Source organism: Amblyraja radiata, chromosome 43 (assembly GCF_010909765.2).
Source record: "Amblyraja radiata isolate CabotCenter1 chromosome 43, sAmbRad1.1.pri, whole genome shotgun sequence".
NCBI classification, from domain to species: domain Eukaryota; kingdom Metazoa; phylum Chordata; class Chondrichthyes; order Rajiformes; family Rajidae; genus Amblyraja; species Amblyraja radiata.
This window is the reverse complement of record NC_045998.1, coordinates 1506749-1529747: the sequence shown is the minus strand read 5'-3', so window position 1 is coordinate 1529747 and position 22999 is coordinate 1506749. Positions and strand designations below refer to the sequence as shown.

The 22999-nt window shown below is 45.6% G+C and overlaps 1 long non-coding RNA gene across 1 annotated transcript; it reads left to right on the top strand.

Annotated features, from left to right (window-relative positions):
* Positions 1-633: 633 nt before the first annotated feature.
* LOC116968054 lies at positions 634-17573 on the top strand. The gene is made up of 3 exons (XR_004410398.1): positions 634-708; positions 14554-14557; positions 17553-17573. It is a non-coding gene; the product is annotated as an uncharacterized LOC116968054 (long non-coding RNA).
* The last annotated feature ends 5426 nt before the right edge of the window (positions 17574-22999 follow it).

Sequence of the window (22999 nt, the reverse complement as noted above, 5' to 3'; positions counted from 1 at the left end):
ACTCTTTGCTTCCTGTTTGCCAGCCAGTTCTCTATCCACATCAATACTGAACCCCCAATGCTGTGTGCTTTAAGTTTGTAAACTAATCTCTTATGTGGGACCTTGTCGAAAGCCTTCTGGAAGTCCAGATACACCACATCCACTGGTTCTCCCCTATCCACGCTACTAGTTACATCCTCGAAAAATTCTATAAGATTCGTCAGACATGATTTACCTTTTGTAAATCCATGCTGACTTTGTCCAATGATTTCACCACTTTCCAAATGTGCTGCTATCCCATCTTTAATAACTGACTCTAGCAGTTTCCCCACTACCGATGTTAGACTAACTGGTCTGTAATTCCCCGTTTTCTCTCTCCCTCCCTTCTTAAAAAGTGGGGTTACGTTTGCTACCCGCCAATCCTCAGGAACTACTCCAGAATCTAAAGAGTTTTGAAAGATTATTACTAATGCATCCACTATTTCTGGAGCTACTTCCTTAAGTACTCTGGGATGCAGCCTATCTGGCCCTGGGGATTTATCGGCCTTTAATCCATTTAACATCCACTAAACATCTGTAAACCCCTGTAAACTCCTGTATATATATATTAACAGATGTTTACAGGGGTTTACAGATGTTTAGAGGCGTTTCAGATTAAGATTCAATCATTATAGTCATTGTGCAGTGTACAGTACAGAGGCAACGACATGCAGTTATCATCTCACCGGAGTTTACAGGTGTTTACAGATGTTTAGAGGCGTTTCAGATTCAGATTCAATCATTATAGTCATTGTGCAGTTGCATATATATATGCACGTACAGTAGTAGTGCTTTTTTTCTGGGGGAAGGAGTGTCTTGGTTGGGAGGGGGGACTGGCAATCACCATGGTGCAGAGTTACGTAGTGTAACAGCCGCAGGGAAGAAGCTGTTCCTGAACCTGCTAGTCAGTCAAAGGAGAGACCTTTAGCGCCTCCTGGATTGGAGGAGGGTAAACAGACTGTGGCTGGGGTGATAGCAGTCGTTGACTTCTTCCCGTGAGGTTTAGAGGGGTTTAGGGAGGGTTAGCTTTAGGGTTAGGGCTAGTGTTAGGGTTAGAGTGGGGGTTAGGGTTAAGGTTAGGGTTAGGGCTAGGGTTAGTGTTACGGTTAGGGTTAGGGTTCATGTTCGAATTCGGGTTAGGGTGGGGTTAGACAGGGGTTTTGAGTGGTTTAGATGGGTGGCAAGGTTTAGTGGGGTTGAAAGTGTTATAGATGGTTTTATAGTGGTTGTCAGGGCTTTAGACGGGGTTAGAGCGGTTTAGTGTGGTTTGCAGGTTTAAAGATCGTTGGATGGGGTTTGCAGGGTTTTACAGGAGTTTACAGGGGGTCTGAAGACGTTTGCAGGTATTTACAGGGGTTTACAGAAGGTTGGAGACGTTTGCGAGGGTTTACAGGGGTTTACAGGTGTTTACAGCGGATTAAAGGGGTTTAGTGGCGTTAGCAAGGTTTAGAGGGGTTTACATTGTTTTAGAGGGATTTAGGGTGGTTTTCAGAGTTTAGCACGTTTAGAGTGGTTTACAGGGGTTGAAAGAAGGCTGGAGAAGTTTGCATGCGGTTTCATGGGTTTAGAGGGACTTACAGGGGTCTACACAGGTTTATGTGTTTACAGGGGTGTAGAGGGGTTTACAGGGGTTTACACGGGTTTACAGGGATTCAGATGAGTTCGAGGGGTTTAGAGGGGTTTAGAGGGGTTAGGAGGTGTTGAGAGGCCCATGAGTCGTTACAGAGGGAGGAACGACCAAAATCTGCAACGTTCCATTCGCAGATCACACTTCCAGAGAAGGAGTCTGGTGGAAGACTCTGATTTGTCGAACGGACTAGAGGAAGCAGCTGATTGGCTTATATCCCGGGTAAGGCTTTTTTGTACTTGGACAAGGGTGAGAATGAGGGCCAGGGCAGTTTACTGTTCTGGATGTCAGATGTGGGAGGTCATGGAGTCTGAGTGCCCTCCAGACGTCCACATCTGCGCCATGTGCGTCGAGATGGGGCTCCTAAGGGTCCGTGTTAGGAACCTGGAACAGCAACTTGATGACCTCTGTCTGCTCAAGGAGTGCGAGGAGGTCATAGATAGGAGTTACAGGGAGGTGGTCACTCCAAGACCACGGGAGACAGAAAACTGGGTCACAGTTAGGAAGGGCAACGGGCAGAGGCAGGGACTGGTGAGTACCCCGGTGGCTGTACACCTTGAAAATAAGTACTCATGTTTGAGTAAAGGTGGGGGAGACAGCCTACCTGGGGCAGCGACAGCGGCCGGGCCTCTGGCATAAAGACCGGTCTTGTTGCTCAGAAGGGTAAGGAAAAGAAGAGGAGGGCAATTGTAATAGGGGACTCTATAGTCAGGTGGTCGGATAGGCGATTCGGTGGACGCAGACAGGAGACCCGGATGGTAGTTTGCCTCCCTGGTGCCAGGGTCAGGGATGTGTCTGAACGTGTCCAAGAAATCCTGAAATGGGAGGGAGAGGAGCCTGAGGTTGTGGTACATATAGGTACCAACGACATAGGTAAAAAAAGAGAAGAGGTCCTGAAAGAAGAATTTAGGGAGTTAGGTAGAGAGTTAAGGAGAAGAACTGCAAAGGTAACAATCTCAGGATTACTGCCTGTGCCACGCGACGGTGAGACTAGGAATGGAGCGAGGTGGAGGGTAAATGAGTGGATGAGGGACTGGTGCAGTGTGTATGGATTCAAGTTTCTGGATCATTGGGACCTCTTTTGGGGAAGGTGCGACCTGTACAGAAAGGACGTGTTGCACTTGAACTCGAGGGGGACCAATATCCTGGCGGGGAGATTTGCAAAGGCTACTGGGGAAACTTTAAACTAGTATGGTTGGGGGGATGGACTCAAATTGGGAAAGCTAGCAGTCAGTGTGTGAGGCAGGAGGCAGAGAATGGTAGCACTCTGACCCAAAATGTAGGGGAGAGAGAAGAAAAAGACAATGAACAGAGAATAAGAGAGGGTGGGTTTCTTAAATGTGTATATTTTAATGCTAGGAGCATTGTAAGAAAGGTGGATGAACTCAGAGCCTGGATTGACACCTGGAAGTATGCTGTTGTGGCGATCAGTGAAACATGGTTGCAGGAGGGCTGTGATTGGAAAATAAATATTCCAGGATTTCGTTGCTTCAGGTGTTATAGAATTGGAGGGGCAAAACGTGGAGGTGTTGCATTGCTTATTAGGGAAGATATTACAGCAGTGCGTTGGCAGGATAGATTAGAGGGCTCGTCTAGGGAGTCTATTTGGGTGCAACTGAGAAATGGGAAAGGGGTAGCAACACTTATCTCATTATCTTAAATTTAGTACATTTAAACACTTATTATAGACGGCCAAATGGAGAGCGAGAATTGGAAGAGCAAATATGTAAGGAGATTGCAGATATTAGTAGTAAGCACAAGGTAGTGATTGTGGGAGATTTCAATTTTCCACACATAGACTGGGAAACACATTCTGTAAATGGGCTGGATGGGTTGGAGTTTGTAAAATGTGTGCAGGAAAGTTTTTAGCAGCAATACATAGAAGTACCTACTAGAGAAGGGGCGGTGCTGGACCTCCTGTTAGGAAATGATTCGGGTCAGGTGGCAGAGGTATGCGTTGGGGAACAGTTCGGGACCAGTGATCACAATACCATTAGTTTCAATATAATTATGGAGAGGGTCAGAACCGGACCTAGGGTTGAGATTTTGATTGGAGAAAGGCTAACTTTGAGGAGATGCGAAAGGATTTAAAAGGAGTAAATTGGGACATTTTGTTTTATGGGAAAGATGTGGAAGAGAAATTGAGTACATTTAAAGGTGACATTTTAAGAGTACAGAATCTTTATGTCCCTGTTCGGTTGAAAGGAAATTGTAAAAATTGGAAAGAGCCATGGTTTTCAAGTGAAATTGGACACTTCGTTCGGAAAAAGAGGGATATTTACAATAATTATAGGCAGCATGGAGTAAATGAGGTGCTTGAGGAGTATAAAGAATGTAAAAAGAATCTTAAGAAATAAATTATAAAAGCTAAAAGAAGATATGAGGTTGCTTTGGCAAGTAAGGTGAAAGTAAATCCAAAGGGTTTCTAGAGCTATATTAATAGCAAAAGGATAACGAGGGATAAAATTGGTCCAATAGAGAGTCGGAGTGGACAGCTATCTGCAGAGCCAAAAGAGATGGGGGTTATATTGAACAATTTATTTTCTTCGGTATTCACCAAGGAGAAGGATATGTAATTATATGAGGTAAGGGAAACAAGTAGAGTAGCTGTGGAAACTATGAGATTCAAAGAAGAGGAAGTACTGACACTTTTGAGAAATATAAAAGTGGATAAGTCTCCAGGTCCGGACAGGATATTCCCTAGGACATTGAGGGAAGTTAGTGTAGAAATAGCAGGGGCTATGACAGACATATTTCAAATGTCATTAGAAACGGGAATAGTACCGGAGGATTGGCGTACTGCGCTTGTTGTTCCATTGTTTAAAAAGGGGTCTAAGAGTAAACCTAGCAATTATAGACCTGTTAGTTTGACGTCAGTGGTGGGCAAATTAATGTAAAGGATACTTAGAGATAATATATATAAACATTTGGATAAACAGGGACTGATTAGGAACAGTCAACATGGATTTGTGCCTGGACGGTCATGTTTGACTAACCTTCTTGAAATTTTTTGAAGAGGTTACTCGGGAAATTGATGAGGGTAAAGCAGTGGATGTTGGATATATGGACTTCAGTAAGGCCTTTGACAAGGTTCTTCATGGAAGGTTGGTTAAGAAGGTTCAATGGTTGGGTATAAATGGTGGAGTAGCAAGATGGATTCAACAGTGGCTGAATGGGAGATGCCAGAGAGTAATGGTGGATGGTTGTTTGTCAGGTTGGACGCCAGTGACTAGTGGGGTGCCACAGGGATCTGTGTTGGGTCCACTGTTGTTTGTCATGTACATCAACGATCTGGATGATGGTGTGGTAAATTGGATTAGTAAGTATGCAGATGATACTAAGATAGGTGGGGTTGTGAATAATGAAGTAGATTTTCAAAGTCTACAGAGAGATTTATGCCAGTTGGAAGAGTGGCCTGAAAGGTGGCAGATGGAGTTTAATGCTGGTAAGTGTGAGGTGCTACATCTTGGCAGGACAAATCAAAATAGGACGTACATGGTAAATGGTAGGGAATTGAAGAGTGCAGGTGAACAGATGGATCTGGGAATAACTGTGCACAGTTCCCTGAAAGTGGAATCGCATGTAGATAGGGTGGTAAATACAGCTTTTGGTGTGCTGGCCTTTATAAATCAGAGCATTGAGTATAGAAGTTGGGATGTAATGTTAAAATTGTACAAGGCATTGGTGAGGCCAATTCTGGAGTATGGGTACAATTTTGGTCGCCTAATTATAGGAAGGATGTCAACAAAATAGAGAGAGTACAGAGGAGATTTACTAGAATGTTGCCTGGGTTTCAGTAACTAAGTTAAAGGGAAAGGTTGAACGAGTTAGGGCTTTATTCTTTGGAGCGCAGAATGTTAAGGGGGGACTTGATAGAGGTCTTTAAAATGATGAGAGGGATAGACAGAGTTGACGTGGATAAGTTGTTCCCACTGAGAGTAGGGAAGATTCAAACAAGGGGACATGACTTGAGAATTAAGGGACAGAAGTTTGGGGTAACATGAGGGGGAACTTCTTTACTCAGAGAGTGGTGGCTGTGTGGAATGAGCTTCCAGTGAAGGTGGTGGAGGCAAGTTCGTTTTTATCATTTAAAAATAAATTGGATAGTTATATGGACGGGAAAGGAATGGAGGGTTAGAAACATAGAAACATAGAAACATAGAAAGTAGGTGCGAGAGTAGACCACCAGGTCCGTCGAGCCCGCACCGCCATTCGCTCATGGCTGAACACTAAACAGACACACTTACCCACAAACAGTAGACACAAGACACAGAACACAAGACACTAACCTCCCCTTCATACCGCTATCACCCCTCTCCACCCCAAGAACCGCGTGATCTCCTGGGGGAGGCAAAAAAACGGATAAAAACCCAGGTCCAATTCGGGAAAAAAAATCCGGGAAATTCCTCTCCGACCCCAATCCAGGCGATCGACACTTGTCCAGGAGATCACTCAGGTCTTACTATACTAACCATACCTAGGTCCATATCCCTGCCCTCTCCCCGTAGCCCCTTATCCCCTCGGCAGCTAAAAAACCATCTATTCTAGACTTAAACATATTTAACGTTTCTGCTTCCACTGCTCCCTGGGGCAGTGAATTCCATAAATTAACCACCCTCTTGGTGAAGAAGTTCTTCCTCATCTCAGTTTTAAAAGAGCCCCCCCTTATTCTGCAACTATGTCCCCTAGTTCTAGTTTCCCCGATCATTGGGAACATCCTCGGTGCATCCACCCGATCAAGGCCCCTCACGATCTTATATGTTTCAATGAGATCGCCTCTCATTCTCCTAAACTCCAAAGAGTAGAGCTCCAGCTTACTTAACCTTTCCTCATATGTCAATCCCCTCATTGCAGGAATCAATCTTGTAAACCTTCGCTGCACTGCCTCCAGGGCTAGTACATCCTTCCTTAAGTATGGACCCCAGAACTGTACACAGTATTCCAAATGTGGTCTCACTAATACTGTGTACAGCTGCAGCAAGACCTCCGTGTTTTTATACTCAATCCCCCTAGCAATAAAGGCCAAAACTCCATTGGCCTTCCTGATTGCTTGCTGCACCTGCATACTGACCTTTAGTGATTCATGTACTAATACCCCTAGATCCCTTTGCGTTGCATTACAACGCAGCTCCTCCTCATTTAGAAAATAACTTGCCCTATCATTTTTTTTCCCAAAGTGAATGACTTCACATTTATTAGTATTAAATTTCATCTGCCAAGTTGTTGCCCACTCACCTAGCTTATCTATATCCATTTGCAGACTCTTCCTATCCTCCTCATCCCCAACTTTTCCTCCCATTTTTGTATCGTCCGCAAATTTTGATATATTACACTTGGTTCCCTCCTCCAAATCATTTATATAAATTGTGAACAACTGGGGTCCCAGCACCGACCCTTGCGGAACCCCGCTAGTTACCGGTTGCCATCCCGAGTATGAACCATTTATCCCCACTCTCTGCTTCCTATTTGTCAGCCAATCCTCTACCCATGCTAATATATTACCCCCAATCCCATAATTTTTTATTTTTAGCAATAGTCTCTTATGTGGCACCTTGTCAAAAGCCTTTTGGAAGTCCAAGTATACCACATCCACCGGTTCCCCTTTATCCACCCGGGTTGTTACTTCCTCAAAGAATTCGAGCAGATTCGTTAAACAGGATTTCCCCTTCACAAAACCATGCTGGTTCTGTCCGATGAAGTCATGTTTATCCAAGTGCCCCGTTAGTGTTTCTTTAATAATTGTCTCTAACATTTTACCCACCACCGATGTTAGACTAACCGGTCTATAGTTACCCGCCTTCTGTCTACTTCCTTTTTTAAATATAGGTGTTACATTGGCCATTTTCCAATCCACTGGGACCGTTCCTGCCTCCAGGGAGTTTTGGAAAATTATCACCAATGCATCCACAATCCCCACCGCTATCTCCCTCAAGACCCTTGGATGTAATCCATCAGGCCCAGGGGATTTATCCTCCTTCAGTCTCATTAATTTCCCTAATACCACCTCCTTGGTGATCTTAATAGTATTTAGCTCCTCCATTCCTACCGCCCCCTGTTTATCCAGCGTTGGAATATTTTTTGTGTCTTCTATAGTGAAGACTGATACAAAATACACGTTTAATGCCTTTGCCATTTCCATGTTCCCCACCAACAACTCTCCAGTCTCACCCTCCAATGGACCAACGTTCACCTTAGCCACCCTTTTTCTTCTTATATAGCTATAAAAACTCTTACTATTAGTTTTTATGTTGTTCGCTAAATTCCTTTCATAGTCTATTTTCCCCGTCTTAATTAATCTCTTAGTTATTCTTTGCTGACCTTTAAATGCTTCCCAATCCTCTACCCTCCCACTATCTCTGGCTACCTTATATGCCCTTGCCTTCAGCCGAATACTATCCTTTATAGTTTTACTGAGCCATGGCTGACTGTTCTTACCCTTACCCCTTTTTTTCTTCATAGGAATAAATTTTTCTTGAAGGTTATACAGTAGATCCTTAAACGTACACCACTGCTCATGTACCGTCTTATTCTTGAGTCTGCTATCCCAGTCAACTTTGATCAGCTCAGTCCTCATACCTTCATAATCCCCCTTATTTAGACTAAGCACCCTAGCCTGAGTTTCAACCTGCTCCCCTTCTATTTGAATATGGAATTCGACCATATTGTGGTCACTTGTTCCCAACGAGTCCCTAACTATGACATTTTTAATCAATCCTGCTTCATTACACAGGACCAGATCCAAGATTGCCTCCCCCCTTGTCGGTTCTGTGACATACTGTTCTAGGAACCCGTCTCTAATACATTCTATAAACTCTTCCTCTAGTCTACCCTGCCCAGTTTGGTTTGCCCAATTAATATGAAAATTGAAGTCCCCCATGATTACAGCAGTTCCCTTTTTACATGCGTCAACTATTTGCAGATTTATGTTCTGACTAACACCGTCACAGCTATTTGGAGGTCTATAAATTACACCCACTAGTGTTTTTTTCCCCTTGTTATTCTCTATCTGTACCCAAGCTGTTTCACTATCCTGATCCTTCAACGCAACATCCTTCCTCTCTATTGCCGTTATTCCCTCCCTTATTAAAAGGGCCACCCCTCCTCCCTTCCTTTCCTGTCTATCTTTTCTAATTGTCGAGTACCCCTCTATATTTAACTCCCAGTCCTGATCCCCTTGCAGCCATGTCTCCGTAATGGCCACGATATCATAACCATATATACTTAATTGCACCGTTAATTCATCTATCTTATTTCGAATACTCCGTGCATTTAGATAAAGCACTTTCAGATGATTTTTACTACCCTTCCTTTCCGTTTTTGCCCCGGTTATGGTCTGAGCGCAGGTATATGGGACTAGGGGAGAATACGTGTTCGGCACGGACTACAAGGGTCGAGATGGCCTGTTTCCGTGCTGTAATTGTTATATGGTTATATGGTAATACATGGGTTTACATGGTTTAAGTGATTTACAGGGTTTTACAGGGACTTAGAGGAGTTTATAGCGGTTTAGCGGTGTTTTGATGCGTTACGGGGGTTTAGAGTGGTTTAGATGCGTTTATTGGTATTTGCATGGGGTTTACATGGGTTTTAGATTGGAATAGAGGGGTTTACAGGTGGTGTGGGTTAGTTTAGAAGGGTTTACACCAGTTCGCGTATGTTTAGATTGGTTTGGAGAGGTTTAGATGAGATATTCATGTGTTTAGCGGTGTTCACATGGGTTTAGACGGATTTAGATGGGAGTTAGAGCGGGTTAGAGTCGTTTAGAAGGTTGTAGATTGGTTTACATGGGGTTTACAGTAGTTTGCAGGGGTGTAGAGTGGGTTTAGATGGGTTTAGAGGGGTTTGGAAGGGTTTCGATTGGTTTGGAGATGTTTAGAAGGGTTTACAAGTGTGAGAGGGTTTAGATGGTTTTAGAGAGGTTTAGTGTGGTTCAGAGGGATTTATAGGGCTTTAGAACGGTTTAGTGGAGTTTACATGGGTTTAAAGGTGTTTCGAGGGGGTTACAGGGGGTATCGACGGGTTGTGAGGGGTTTCGAGGTGTTTACAGAGGTTTTCTGTTGTACAGAGTGGTTTCGAGCGGGTATCGGGGGCCGTGGATGGGGTTTAGATGGGTTTCAAGGGGTTAGAGTGGTTTAGCGGGGTCTGGAGGTGTTCAGAGGGGGTTAAATGGGTTTGTAGGGGGTTTAGAGGGCTTTAGAGAGTGTTAGAGGGGGTTATACGTGTTTATAAATGAGTAGAGGTGTTTCGAGGAATTTAGAAGTGTTGAAACGCGTTAGGGGGGCTTAGATTGGGTCAGAGAGGTTGACAGATGTTTAGAGGCGTTTAGGGGGATTTACAGATGTTTAGAGGTGGTTACGGGTTTTAGGGATTTTTAAATTGTTTTGCAAAGTTTTACAGGGGGTTTAAACTGGTTTAAACTGGTTTACACGTGTTCGAAGGTGTCTACTGTATTTTGAGGGGTTTAGAGGGGGTTTAGATTGGTTTAGAGAGGTTTAGAGTTGTTTAGAGTTGTTTAGAGGAGTTTACGTGTTTAGAAGCATTTACGGGGGTTTACTGGGGTATGGATGGGTGTACATATGTTTAGACGGGTATGGATGGGTGTACAGGTCTTTAGAAGTGTTAAGAGGGGTTGGCACGGTTTAGAGTGGTTTATAGTCATTTGGAGGTTTTCAGGGTTTAGACGGGTTAGAGCGGTTTAGAGGGGTTTACAGGGGGTTTAAACAGGTTTGGGGAGGTTTTCAGGTGTTTACAGGGGTTTATCGGGGTTTACAGGGGTATGCACATGTTACAAGTGTTTACGGGTTTACAGGGGTTTACAGAGGCTCAGGAGTTTGCGGGGGTTTACAGGCGTTTACATTGGTATAGAGGGGTTTAGAGGGGTTGGCATGGTTTAGAGTGGGTTACTGTGGTTTAGAGCTGTTTCGAGTGGTTTTCTGGGCTTTAGACTTGTTTGGAGCGGTTTCGATGTGTTTTCTAGTGTTTGAAGAGGATTGGAGTAGTTTAAAGGGATTTATGTAATGAAGTGTTAGCGACACACTGTAACTTTACTTCATTTTATTCATACTGCATTTTTACAGAGAGCACTAGCTGTGCGTGGTCTGTCACGGAAACTAGAGAGCGATATGTGGGTGGGGAGGTTGTAATTATACTTGTGACATGGGGAGTGGTTAGTAGTGATGAGGTAACTATATTAAAGGCACATGCATATCTCATCTACATCCTTCCCCTTGGAAACGAAAGGCAAACAATGTAGTGACAGGGCGACCACGTCTCATGCGCTAGATACGGTTAAGGAAAGTCGCCATAGCGGAAAGGCGGCTTGACAACACGTCCCGACCGGGTTCGCATCTCGCCATCTTCCCTCCCTGCAGGAAGAAGTGGAACAGGTGCAGACGGCCGAACTGGAACGGGGGAGCTGGGAGGGGACGGAGAAGACAAGGGCAGAAAGGCAGGAGGGGGTGCGGGGTCAGCAGCGGGCAGAGCTGAGAGGGTAAAGACCGTGGCATGCGAGGGGCGGCGGGCAGAGCATCGCCCGGAGGCCGAAATTGCAGTGGGGCAGCAAAAGGATCCGCGGGCGGCGGTCGTGGCTCGTTGACGAGCCGCAGGTGTTGGCGGGACCGGCGGTTCCTGCATGGTCGACGAGATAGGACCTAGGCGACCCAGCAGAGGCGACGACGGTAGCGAGCCTGGGGTGACCGGAGGGGGTCTGCATGCGGACGACCTGACCGGGGAAAAGGCGCGGCAGGGAGTGGCAGGACTTGTCATGGGAGCGTTTCTGAACATCGCGCTTAAGGGCAATGCGCTCCTGAACAGCAGCCGTTTACAGGGGTTAATAGTTGTTTAAAGTGGTCTCCATAGGTTTACAGTGGTTGACAGAGGTCTGGAGGGGTTTTGAGGGGCATAGAGTGCATTACAGGGTTTGTCAGGGGTTTACAGGGGTTTAGATATGTTTACAGGGGTGTAGAGTAATTTAGATGGGTTCAGTTGGGTTTACAGAAGTTTAAAGGTGTTTACATGGATTGTAGAGGGGGTGGTGGTTTACATGCGTTTAGACGGGTTTAGACGGGTTTAGTGGGGTTTACAGGGGTTTAGAGGCGTGTGCGTGGGTTTAGAGGGGCTTAAGGGGTTTACAGTGGTTTAGAGTGGTTTAGAAGGGTTGGCAAGGTTTAGAAGGGTTTACAGTGGTATAGAGCGGTTTAAGGTGGGTTTCTGGGCTTTAGACGCGTTTTGAGCGGTTTAGAGTGGTTTACATGGTTTACATGGTTTAAGAGAGTCGGAGGGATTTACATGTGTTCACATGGTTTGTTGCGGCGTTTACATGGGTATACAGAGGTTTACAGGTGTTTACAGAAGTGTAGAGGCGTTTGCGCGGATGTGGATGGGTTTACAGGTGTTTACAGGGGTCTGGAGGGGTTTGGGTTGGCAAAGTGTAGGGAGGATTACCGTGGTTTAGAGGGGTTTAGAGTGGTTTTTAGAAATGTAGACGGGTTTATAGCGGGTTAGCGTGGTTTACACGGGTGTAAAGTGGGTTGGAGGGGTTTACATGCGGTAACAGGGGGTTAGAGGGGTTTACAGGGGTCTACAGATGTTCACAGGTGTTTACAGTGGATTTACATGTGTTTAGAGGGGATTACAGTGGTTTAGATGTGTTAGAGGGGTTTAGATGGGGTTAGTGGCGTTTGGAGGGGTTTAACTTGGTTTAGAGGGGTTTAGAGGGGACTAGAGAGTGTTCGGATGGTTTCGAGGGGTTTTGAGGATTTTAGAGGTGGTTAGAGAGTGTTAGTTTTAGTGGGCTGGAGGAGCATAAAGGGGTTTAGAGGGCGTTAGAAGGTTTTAGAGCTGATACAGCGGTTTAGAGGGGCTTAGATAGTCTCCAGGGGTTTAGAGCGGTTTAGACGGCTTTAGCGGGGTTCTCAGATTTTTAGAGGGCTTTAGAGTTGTGTGGAGGGGTTTCGAGGGGGTCAGAGAGGTTTGGATTAGTTTATAGGGGTTTAGAGGGCTTTGGAGAGGTTTAGAGGTGTAGAAGGATTTAGAGGTGTTTAGAGGTGAGGTGTTTATAGTAGTTTAGAAACATAGAAACATAGAAATTAGGTGCAAGAGTAGGCCATTCGGCCCTTCGAGCTTGCACCGCCATTCAATATGATCATGGCTGATCATCCAACTCAGTATCCCGTACCTGCCTTCTCTCCATACCCTCTGATCCCCTTAGCCACAAGGGCCACATCTAACTCCCTCTTAAATATAGCCAATGAACTGGCCTCGACTACCCTCTGTGGCAGAGAGTTCCAGAGATTCACCACTCTCTGTGTGAAAAAAGTTCTTCTCATCTCGGTTTTAAAGGATTTCCCCCTTATCCTTAAGCTGTGACCCCTTGTCCTGGACTTCCCCAACATCGGGAGCAATCTTCATGCATCTAGCCTGTATTAAAGAGTGTTAGAATGGTTCAAATGGGGTTAGAAGTGGATAGAGGGGTTGAGAGGAGTTTGGCGGGCTTTAGAGTGGTTTGGAGGGGTGTAAAGGTGTTCAGAGTGGTATAATAGGGTTCCAGGGTTTTAGAGAGGTTTCGAGGGGTTTCGAGGGATGTATATGCAACTAAGTTACAGAGAAAGGTTGACAGCAACTAAGTTACAGAGAAAGGTTGAACAAGTTAGGGCTTTATTCTTTGGAGCGCAGAAGGTTAAGGGGGGACTTGATAGAGGTCTTTAAAATGATGAGAGCGATGGACAGAGTTGACGTGGATAAGCTTTTCCCACTGAGAGTAGGGACGATCCAAACAAGGGGACATGACTAGAGAATTAAGGAACATAAGTTTAGGGGTAAGATGAGGGGGAACTTCTTTACTCAGAGAGTGGTGGCTCTGTGGAATGAGGTTCCAATGAAGGTGGTGGAGGCAGGTTCGTTTTTATCATTTAAAAATAAATGGATACTTATATGGACGGGGAAGGAATGGAGGGTTATGGTCTGAGCGCAGGTATATGGGACTTGGGAAGAATACGTGTTCGGCACGGACTAGAAGGGTTGAGATGGCCTGTTTCCGTGCTGTAATTGTTATATGGTTATTATATGGTTATATGTATTTACAGGGCCTTGGATTGGTTTAGAGCGGTTAAGAGGGATGTAGAGGGGATACGAGTGGTTTAGAGGTGTTCAGAGGGTGTTGGAGGGGTTTAGACGGAGCTAGTGGGGGTCGTGAGGTTTAGAGGTTATATTGGGGTTAGAGGGGTTTAGATGGGTTTCGAAGGGTTTCGAAGGATTTAGCGGAGTTTCTGGGCTGTACATGTGTGTATAGGGCTTTAGATGCGTTTAACGTGTTTTAAAGGGCTTTGGAGGGGTTTGGAGGGCTGTAGATTGGTTTGGTGGTATAATGGTTTAGATGGGTTTGGAGGGCTTTTGATGTGTTTAGAGCGCTTTAGGTGTGTTTAGAGGGGATTAGATGGCTTTAGAGGTTTCGAGTGGTATAAAGTGGTTTAGAGGGCTATAGTTGGGTGAGAGGGTTTTAGTGGTTTAGAGTGGTTTAGAGCGGTTTAGAGCGGTTTAGAAGGGGGTTGGAGTAGTTTAGCGGGGGTGTTAGAGTGTTTAGACGGGTTCACAGACGATGAGAGGGGTTCGGAGGGGGTTAGCGGGGTTGGGGGAGTTAGTGGAGTTTAGACAGGTTTAGAGGGGTTTAGAGTGATTCGGAGGGGTTCAGAGGGGTTTTGAGTGGTTCAGAGGGATTTAGGGGGGGTTAGAGGGGGTTAGAGGGGGCTGGAGTGGCTCAGAGGGGCGACTAGGGGTGTAGAGGAGTTTGCATAGGTTTCGAGGTGTTTGGTGGGGCTTAGATGGGTTTCGGGTGGTTTGGAGGGGTTTAGAGCAGAGTTGAGGGGTTTCCAGTTGGTTCGAGCAGTTCAGAGGGTTTCAGAGGGATTTAGAGATGTTTGAATTTAATTAGAGGTGTTTTGAGAGGTTTAGAGTGTGTACATGCGTGTTCAGCGAGGTTTGAGGCGGTTTGGAGGGAATTAGAGGGAGTTCGAGGGATTTGGGGAGGTTCAGAATGTTTTAGGAGGATTTAGAGGGGATTTGAGTTGTCTAGACATGTTCAGAGTTGTTCTGATGGGTTTAGACTGTTTGAGAGCGGTTTAGAGATGTTTAGAGGAGTTTAGGGGGGTCTAGAGTGGTTAACAGGGAATATGTGTTTAGAATGGTTTAGAGGTGTTTAGATGGGTTTAGAGGGGTTTAGGGGTGTTTAGAGAGATTAGAGGGGTTTAGAGAGGTTCAGGTAGGTTTATAATGGTTTAAAGGGGTTTAGAGGCGTTTAGAGTGGCCCAGAGGAGTTCAGATGGGGTTATAGTGGTTCAGATATGTCCAGATAGCTTCGGAGGGGTTTAGAGGGGCTTGGAGGGTTTTAGAGGTGTTCACATGTGTTTATAGAGGTTTATAGAGGTTTATAGATTGTTAGTTGTTTGGATGGGTTTATCGAGTTTTGGAGTGCTTCAGAGGCATTTGGAGGGGTTCAGAGGGAGTTGGAGGTGTTTTGTGATCCTTAGACTGATTTGAAGGGATTTAGAGGGGTTCAGAGATGTTCAGAGGGTTGAGAGGTGGTTAGAGATACTTAGAGCGGTTCAGAGTTGTTTAGAGGGGTCTGGGGGGATTTAGATGAGTGTAGAAGAGGTTAGAGGGGGTTAGAGAGATTTAACCATATAACCATATAACCATATAACAATTAGAGCACGGAAACAGGCCATCTCGACCCTTCTAGTCCGTGCCGAACACGTATTCTCCCCCAGTCCCATATACCTGCGCTCAGACCATAACCCTCCATTCCTTTCCCGTCCATATAACTATCGAATTTATTTTTAAATGATAAAAAATGAACCTGCCTCCACCACATTCACTGGAAGCTCATTCCACACAGCCACCACTCTCTGAGTAAAGAAGTTCCCCCTCATGTTACCCCAAACTTCTGTCCCTTAATTCTCAAGTCATGTCCCCTTGTTTGAAACTTCCCTACTCTCAGTGGGAAAAGCTTATCCACGTCAACTCTGTCTATCCCTCTCATAATTTTAAAGACCTCTATCAAGTCCCCCCTTAACCTTCTGCGCTCCAAAGAATAAAGCCCTAACTTGTTCAACCTTTCTCTGTAACTTAGTTGCTGAAACACAGGCAACATTCTAGTAAATCGCCTCTGTACTCTCTCTATTTTGTTGACATCCTTCCTATAATTAGGCGACCAAAATTGTACAACATAATCCAGAATTGGCCTCACCAATGCCTTGTACAATTTTAACATTACATCCCAATTTAGAGGGGCTTAGAGCGGTTTAGAGGTGACCAGAGGGGTCGCGAGGTGACCAGTAGGTCACCCCTCTAAACCCAACAAAACGCTTAGAAACATCGGGAGCAATCTTCCTGCATCTAGCCTGTCCAACCCCTTAAGAATTTTGTAAGTTTCTATAAGATCCCCTCTCAATCTCCTAAATTCTAGAGGGTATAAACCAAGCCTATCCAATCTTTCTTCATAAGACAGTCCTGACATCCCAGGAATCAGTCTGGTGAACCTTCTCTGCACTCCCTCTATGGCAATAATGTCCTTCCTCAGATTTGGAGACCAAAACTGTACGCAATACTCCAGGTGTGGTCTCACCAAGACCCTGTACAACTGCAGTAGAACCTCCCTGCTCCTATACTCAAATCCTTTTCCTATGAAAGCTAACATACCATTCGCTTTCTTCACTGCCTGCTGCACCTGCATGCCCACTTTCAATGACTGGTGTACCATGACACCCAGGTCTCGCTGCATCTCCCCTTTTCCTAGTCGGCCACCATTTAGATAATAGTCTGCTTTCCTGTTTTTGCCACCAAAATGGATAACCTCACATTTATCCACATTATACTGCATCTGCCAAACATTTGCCCACGCACCCAGCCTATCCAAGTCACCTTGCAGTCTCCTAGCATCCTCCTCACAGCTAACACTGCCCCCCAGCTTAGTGTCATCCGCAAACTTGGAGATATTGCCTTCAATCCCCTCATCCAGATCATTAATATTCATCCAGATCATTAATATGATCATTTAGAGGTGTTTGGAGTATACAGGATTTCACTGGTGTACATATGGGTTTGGATGGTTTATAGTGATTTAGAGGTGCTTAGAGGTGTTTAGAGTTGTTCAGTGGGGTTTAGAAAGGTTCAGAGGGGTTAAACGTGTTTAGAAGGGGCTAGAGAAGTTTACAGGGGTTCAGAAGTGTTCAGAGAGGTTTAGAGGTATTCAGATGGGCTGAGATGTGTTTGGAGGTGTTAAGAAGGGTTTAGAAGGGGTTTCTATACTACAATAATTTTCAGAACCGGAATTAAATCATGTGCTGCAATATTTAGAATCAGTTAAAATAATTTGATGTATAAAGTACCAGACTTTAGCAGTTTCGAGGAGTTTAGGGGTATTTGGAGGGGTTTCTAGGGGGTAAGATGCGGTTTGGATAGGTGTTGACGGGGTTAGATGTGTTCAGAGGGGTTTCGAACGGTGTAGGAGGGTTTAGAGCGGTTTAGGAGGGTTTACAGCGGTGTAGAGGGTTTGAGATGGTTTCAGAAGGGGATAGACGGATTTAGAGGGAGTTTGAGTGGTTCAGAGGGGTTCAGATGGGTTTAGAGGTGTTGAGAGCGTTTAGAGGGGTTAAGAGTGGTTTAGAGGGGTTAAGAGTGGTTTAGAGATGTTTAGAGAGGTTCAGATGGGCTAAGTGGGGTTTAAAGGGGTTTAGATGCGTTTATAGGGATCTAGGGGAGTTTAAAGCGGTTTAGAGTGCTTCGGATGTGCTCGCAGTGGTTCGGAGGGGTTTAGAGGGGTTTGCCGGGATTTCAGATGCAATCTTTATTGTCATTGTGCAGTGTACAATACAAGGACAACGAAATGCAGTTAGCATCTCAACCATAAGAGCGAACATAGAATAATGAGCAATACATATATACACGTACATACAGTAGTAGTAATAGTAATGCGATTTTTCTGGGGGAAGGAATGCCCGGCAAGGGGGGGGGGGGGGTTACTGGCAATCACCAAGGTGCAGAGTTATGTAATGTAATAGCCGCAGGGAAGAAGCTGTTCCTGGACCTTCTGGTCCGGCAACGGTGATACATGTAGCGCCTCCCGGATGGGAGGAGGGTAAGCAGTCCGTGGCTGGTTTGAGAGCAGGCCTTGACGATGCTGCGCTCCCTTCGCAGACATCGCTTGCTTTGGACAGACTCAGTGGAGGGGAGTGAGGAACCGGTGATGCGTTGGGCAGTTTTCACCACCCTCTGCAGTGCTTTCCGGTCGGAGACAGAGCGGTTACCATGCCATACTGTTAGACATTTGGTAAGGATGCTCTCCATGGTGCAGCGGTAGAAGTTTACCAGAATCTGAGGAGACAGAGGGGTTCAGAGGTGTTTATAGAGGTTTACCTCTTTGGAGGGGTTTAGAGGGGTTCAGATGCGATTAGCGGGGTTCAGAGAGGGTTAGAGGGGGTTGGAGGACTTTAGAGGTCTGTCGACGGGTTTCGAGGGATTTAGAGGAGTTCAGAGGTGTCCAGGTGGTTTAGAGAGGTTTAGAAGGGTTCAGAGTGGTTTATAGGGGATGAGAGGGATTACGTGCGTTTAGATGCGGTTTAGAGGGACATATATGGGTTTAGAGTGGTTTAGAGGTGTATAGAGATGTGTATATGGGTACAGACGTGATCAGAGGTGTTTTGAGCGGTTTGGTGTGATTTAGATGGATTTAGAGGGGTTTTGAGTGGTTCAGAGGTGTTCAAAGGGGTTCAGAGGGGTTTAGAGGTGTTCAGAGCGTTTTGGAGATGTTTAGAGGAGGTTAGAATGGTTTAGAGGAGTTGAGATGTGTTTAGATTGGTTTGGAGTAGTTTAGAGGGGTTTAATGGGTTTAGAGGGGATTAGAGGGGTTTCGAGGGGTTCGGGTGGGCTAAGAGGGGTTAACGTGGATTAGATGCGTATAGATGGGTCCAGACGAGTTTAGAGCGTTTAGAGGTGTTTTAGATGTTTTCAGAGGAGTTCGGAGGGCTTAAGAGGGGTTTAGAGGTGTTTTTGGAGGTTTAGCACTTTGGAGGGGTTTAGAGGGATTTAAAGGGGTTCGTATGCGTTTAGAGGGGTTCAGAGGGGGTTATACGGCGTTGGAGAGGTTTAGAAGTCTTTAGACAGGTTTTGAGCGATTCAGAGGTGTTCCGAGATGTTCAGATGGTTTAGAGCTGTGTATAGGTGTTGAGAGCGTGTTGGAGATGTTTAGAGTGCTTTAGAGGAGTTATAGACATTTACAAAATGCTTAAAGGGTTGGACAGGGTAGATGCAGGAAGATTGTTCCCGATGTTGGGGAAGGCCAGAACAAGGAGTCACAGTTGATGGATAAGGGGGGCATCTTTTAAGACTGAGACGAGAAAAAAAATGTTCACAAAGAGAGTGGTGAATCTGTGGACTTCTCTGCCACAGAAAGTAGTTGAGGACATATTCCTTTGGCTATATTTAAAAGGGAGTTAGAAGTGGCCCGTGTAGCTAAAGGGATCATGGGGTATGGATAGGAGGCAGGTACAGGATAATGAGTTGGATGATCATCCATGGTCACATTGAACGGCGGTGCAGGCTGGAAGGGCCGAATGGCCATAGCTGTTTTCTATGTTTCTATATTCTATAAGTGTTCAGAGTGGTTTCGAGGGGTTTAGAGGGATTTATCGGAGTTTAGACGGGGGTTAGACGGATTTACAGGGGCTTAGAAAAGTTTAGAAGGGTTTAGAGATGTTTACATGGGTATGGACGTGTTCAGAGAGGTTTCGGGGGATTTTGAGAATGCTAGAGGGGTTTAGAAAGGTTCAGATGGGATCAGAGGGGTTTAGAGGGATTTAAAGAGATTTTGATGGGTTTAGATTGGTTCTGATGGATTCATAGGGTTTTAGAGAGGTTGAGAGCGCTTCAGAGTTGTGTAGTGGGGTTTAAATGGGTTTAGAGTGGGTTTACAGCGGTTCAAGGGGTTCAGAGGGGTTTAGAGGTGTTTAGAGTTGTTTAAAAGTGTTTAGAGGGGTTCAGTGGTGTTCAGAGTGTGTTAGAGGTGTTTAGAGGGGTATAGAGTGGTTTAGAGGTGTTTGCAGGGGTTCAGAGGTGCTCATTTGTTTTGAGATAGATTTAGTGGGGGTTAGAAGGGTTTAGAGGTGTTCATCGGGGGATTAGAGTGGGTTGGAGTGGTTTAGAGGGTTTCATATGGGTTCAGAAGTGTTTAGAGGGGTTTAGAGCAGGTTAGAGGGGATTCAGAGGGCTTCAGAGCCGTATAGAGGCAGACAGAAGGTTTTCGAATGGTTTAGATGTGTTCCGAGGGGTACCTATGGGTTTGGAGGGATTTAGAGGGGATTAGATGGGCGTAGATGGGTTTAGAGATTCAGAAAGGTTCAGTTGGGTTTAGAGGAGTTTACAGGTGTTTAGAGAGGTTTAGAGGGGATTAGAGGGGATTAGAGGGGATTAGAGTGGTTCAGTGGGTCTAGAGGCGGTTAGAGTGGATTAGAAGGGATTAGAGGGGTTGAGAGGGCTTCAGAGGGGTTTAGAGTGGTTTAGAAGGGTTTAGAGGGTATCAGAGCCGTTCACAGGCAAACAGATGGTTTTCGAAAGGTTTAGAGGTGTTCCGATGGGTTCTTATGTGTTTGGAGGGATTTAGAGATGTATTGACGGGTCTGGGTGGGTTTAGAGATTCAGAATGGTTCAGTTGGGTTTAGAGGAATTTACAGCTGTTTAGTGAGGTTTAGAGGGGTTTAGAGGCGGTTAGAGGGGATTAGAGGGCTTAACAGGGGGTTTAGAGAGGTTCAGATTGATTGGGGTTTGGTGGTTTGGACTGGTTTAGAGGGGTTTAGAGGTGTTGATAGTTGTTCAGAGAGGTTTACGTGGCTTCAGCGGAGTTTAGAGGCGTTTAGAGGAGATTAAAGCGGGGTTTAGAGGGTTTTAGAGGGTTTCGGAGGAGCGTCGAGTGGGTTAGTGGGCTTTCGAGGTGTTTCGATGTGTCTAGAGGGGTTTAGAGGGTTTTCGAGATGTTTCGAGTGGTTTCTAGGTGTTTCGATGGCTTTAGAGGGGACGCGAGTGGTTCCGGGTGTTTAGAGAGGTTAAGAGGGGTTTAGATGGTGTCAGAGGGATGTGGATGGAATTAGAGGGGTTCAGATGGGTCCAGAAGTCTAGGGGTTTCGATGGCTTTAGCGGGGCTCGTGTGGTTCAGAAGGGTTTAGACTGGTTTAGAATGGTTCAGAGGGGTTCAGAGAGGTGTGGAGGGGTTTAGAGCGGTTTAGTGTGGTCCAGAAGGGTTTAGAGTGGTTTAGATGGCTTCTGAGGGGGATTAGAGGGGTTTCGAGGGGCGTTGAGGTGTTTAGGCCGGTTCAGATGTGTTCAGAGGGGTTTCGAGGGATTTGGAGGGGTTTAGAGGGGTTAGAGTGGTATACAGGTGTTCAATCCTTCTCATAGGGGTTTGGAGGTGTCTATAGGGGCTTCGGGGTGCTTAGAGGTGGCTAGAGAAGTTTCGAGTGGTTTAGATGGGTTTCGAGTGGTTTCGAGGAGTTTCTAGGGGGGGTTCGGGGGCTTGAGAGGGGACACGAGTCGTTCCGACGGATTTAGAGAGGTTTCGAGGGCTTCAGATGGGATCAGAGAGGTTGGGCGTGTGTTTAGAGTGGCTCAGATGAGTCCAGAGGCTTTGTAGGGGATTGGAGGGATTCTGAGCGGTTTAGAGGGGTTCAGTTGTGTTCCGAGGGGGTTAGAGAGGTGTGTAGGAGCTCAGAGGGGTTTAGATCGTTTAGAGGGGTATACAGGTGTTCTGAGGAGCTCAGAGGGATTTGGAGGGATTCGTAGGGGGTGTCGATGTGAATAGAGGTATTTAGATGTGGTTAGAGATGTTTAGAGGGGTTTAGATGACTGTAAGGTGAATTATAGAGGTTTAGAAGGGTTCAGAGGTGTTCAGGTGTGTTTGGAGTAGTTTAGAGAGGCTCAGAGGAGTGAAGACGGTTTGGAGGGGCTTAGAGGGGGTTCCGAGTGGGTTAGAGGTGCTTAGAGGGACTTAGAGAGGGTTTAAGGTGTTTGCAGGGATTTTGAGTGGCTTAAGAGGGGTTTAGATGTGTCCAGAGTGGTCCAGAGGGGTTCAGATTGGTTTGGAGGCGTTTGGAGGAATTTAGAAGAGTTTAGAGGTGTTTCAAGCACGTTTCTAGTGGCGTAGATGAGTTTACAGGGGTTAGAGGTGTTTAGAGGGGTTTGGTGGGATAAGAACGGTTTTAGATGGGTTCAGAATGGTATATAATGGTTAAGTTGTTTGGAAGGGTTTAGAGGGGATTAGAGGGTTTATATGGCGTTTAGAGGGTTTAGAGGTGTTTGGAGAGGTTTATATGGGTACAGACGGGTTCAGATGGATTTGGAGCGATTTGGTGTGATTTAGAGGGATTTCGAGGGGTTCAGATAGGTTAAGAGGGGTTCAGAGGAGTTTAGAGGTTGAGAGCGGTTTATAGATGTTTAGAGGTGTTTAGACTGGTTTAGAGGGGTTAATATGTTGAGAGGGTCTTAGAGGGGTTTTGAGGGCTCTAGGGGGCTTCAGAGGGCTTTATATGTGTTTAGAGGGGGTTTCGAGCGGTTTAGAGCGGCTCATAGCAGTTCAGAGGGAACTAGAGGGATTTAGAGGGGGTTTAGAGCGGTTCAGATGGTTTCAGAGGTGTTCTGAGGAGATTAGAGGTGTTCAGAGATTTGGAGGTGTTCATAGGGGTTCAGAGGGGATCAGAGGGTTTAGAGTGGTTCAGAGGTGTTTAGAGATGTTTAGAGGGGATCAGAGGGGATCAGAGGGGTTTAAGGGGTTTAGAGTGGTTTAGAGAGGTTTAGAAAAGTTCGGAGTTTTTAGAGATGTTTTTTGGCGTTTTTAGGATTTTTAGGATTTTTAGGCGTTTACTAGAGGCCATTATTATTAGAGGCCTTTACATCAGTTTAGGGAGGTTTAGAGGGCTTTCGAGGGTTGGCGAGGGGGTTCAGATAGCTTCAGAGGAATTTAGAAATGTTGAAAGCGGTTTGAGATGTTGAGCGGTGTTTAGGGGCGTTTAGAGTGGTTTAGAGGAGTTAATATGTGTTGAGATTGGTTTAGAGGATGTTAAAGGGGTTTAACGGGGTTTAGAGATGTTGAGAGTAGTCCCGATGTATTTAGAGGTGTTTAGTGGTTTTAAGGGGTTTGGAAGGGTTCAGTGGTGTTTAGAGGGTGTAAAGGAGTGAAGTCTAACACACTGTGACCTTTACTGAGTCCTTTATTATAGCACATGGCACACACGTCCCAGCACTGACTGCATCTAGTCTTCAGGCATGCTGGAACCAACAGGGAGGAACAAGGGGAGGTTCTCACAGTTAAACTGA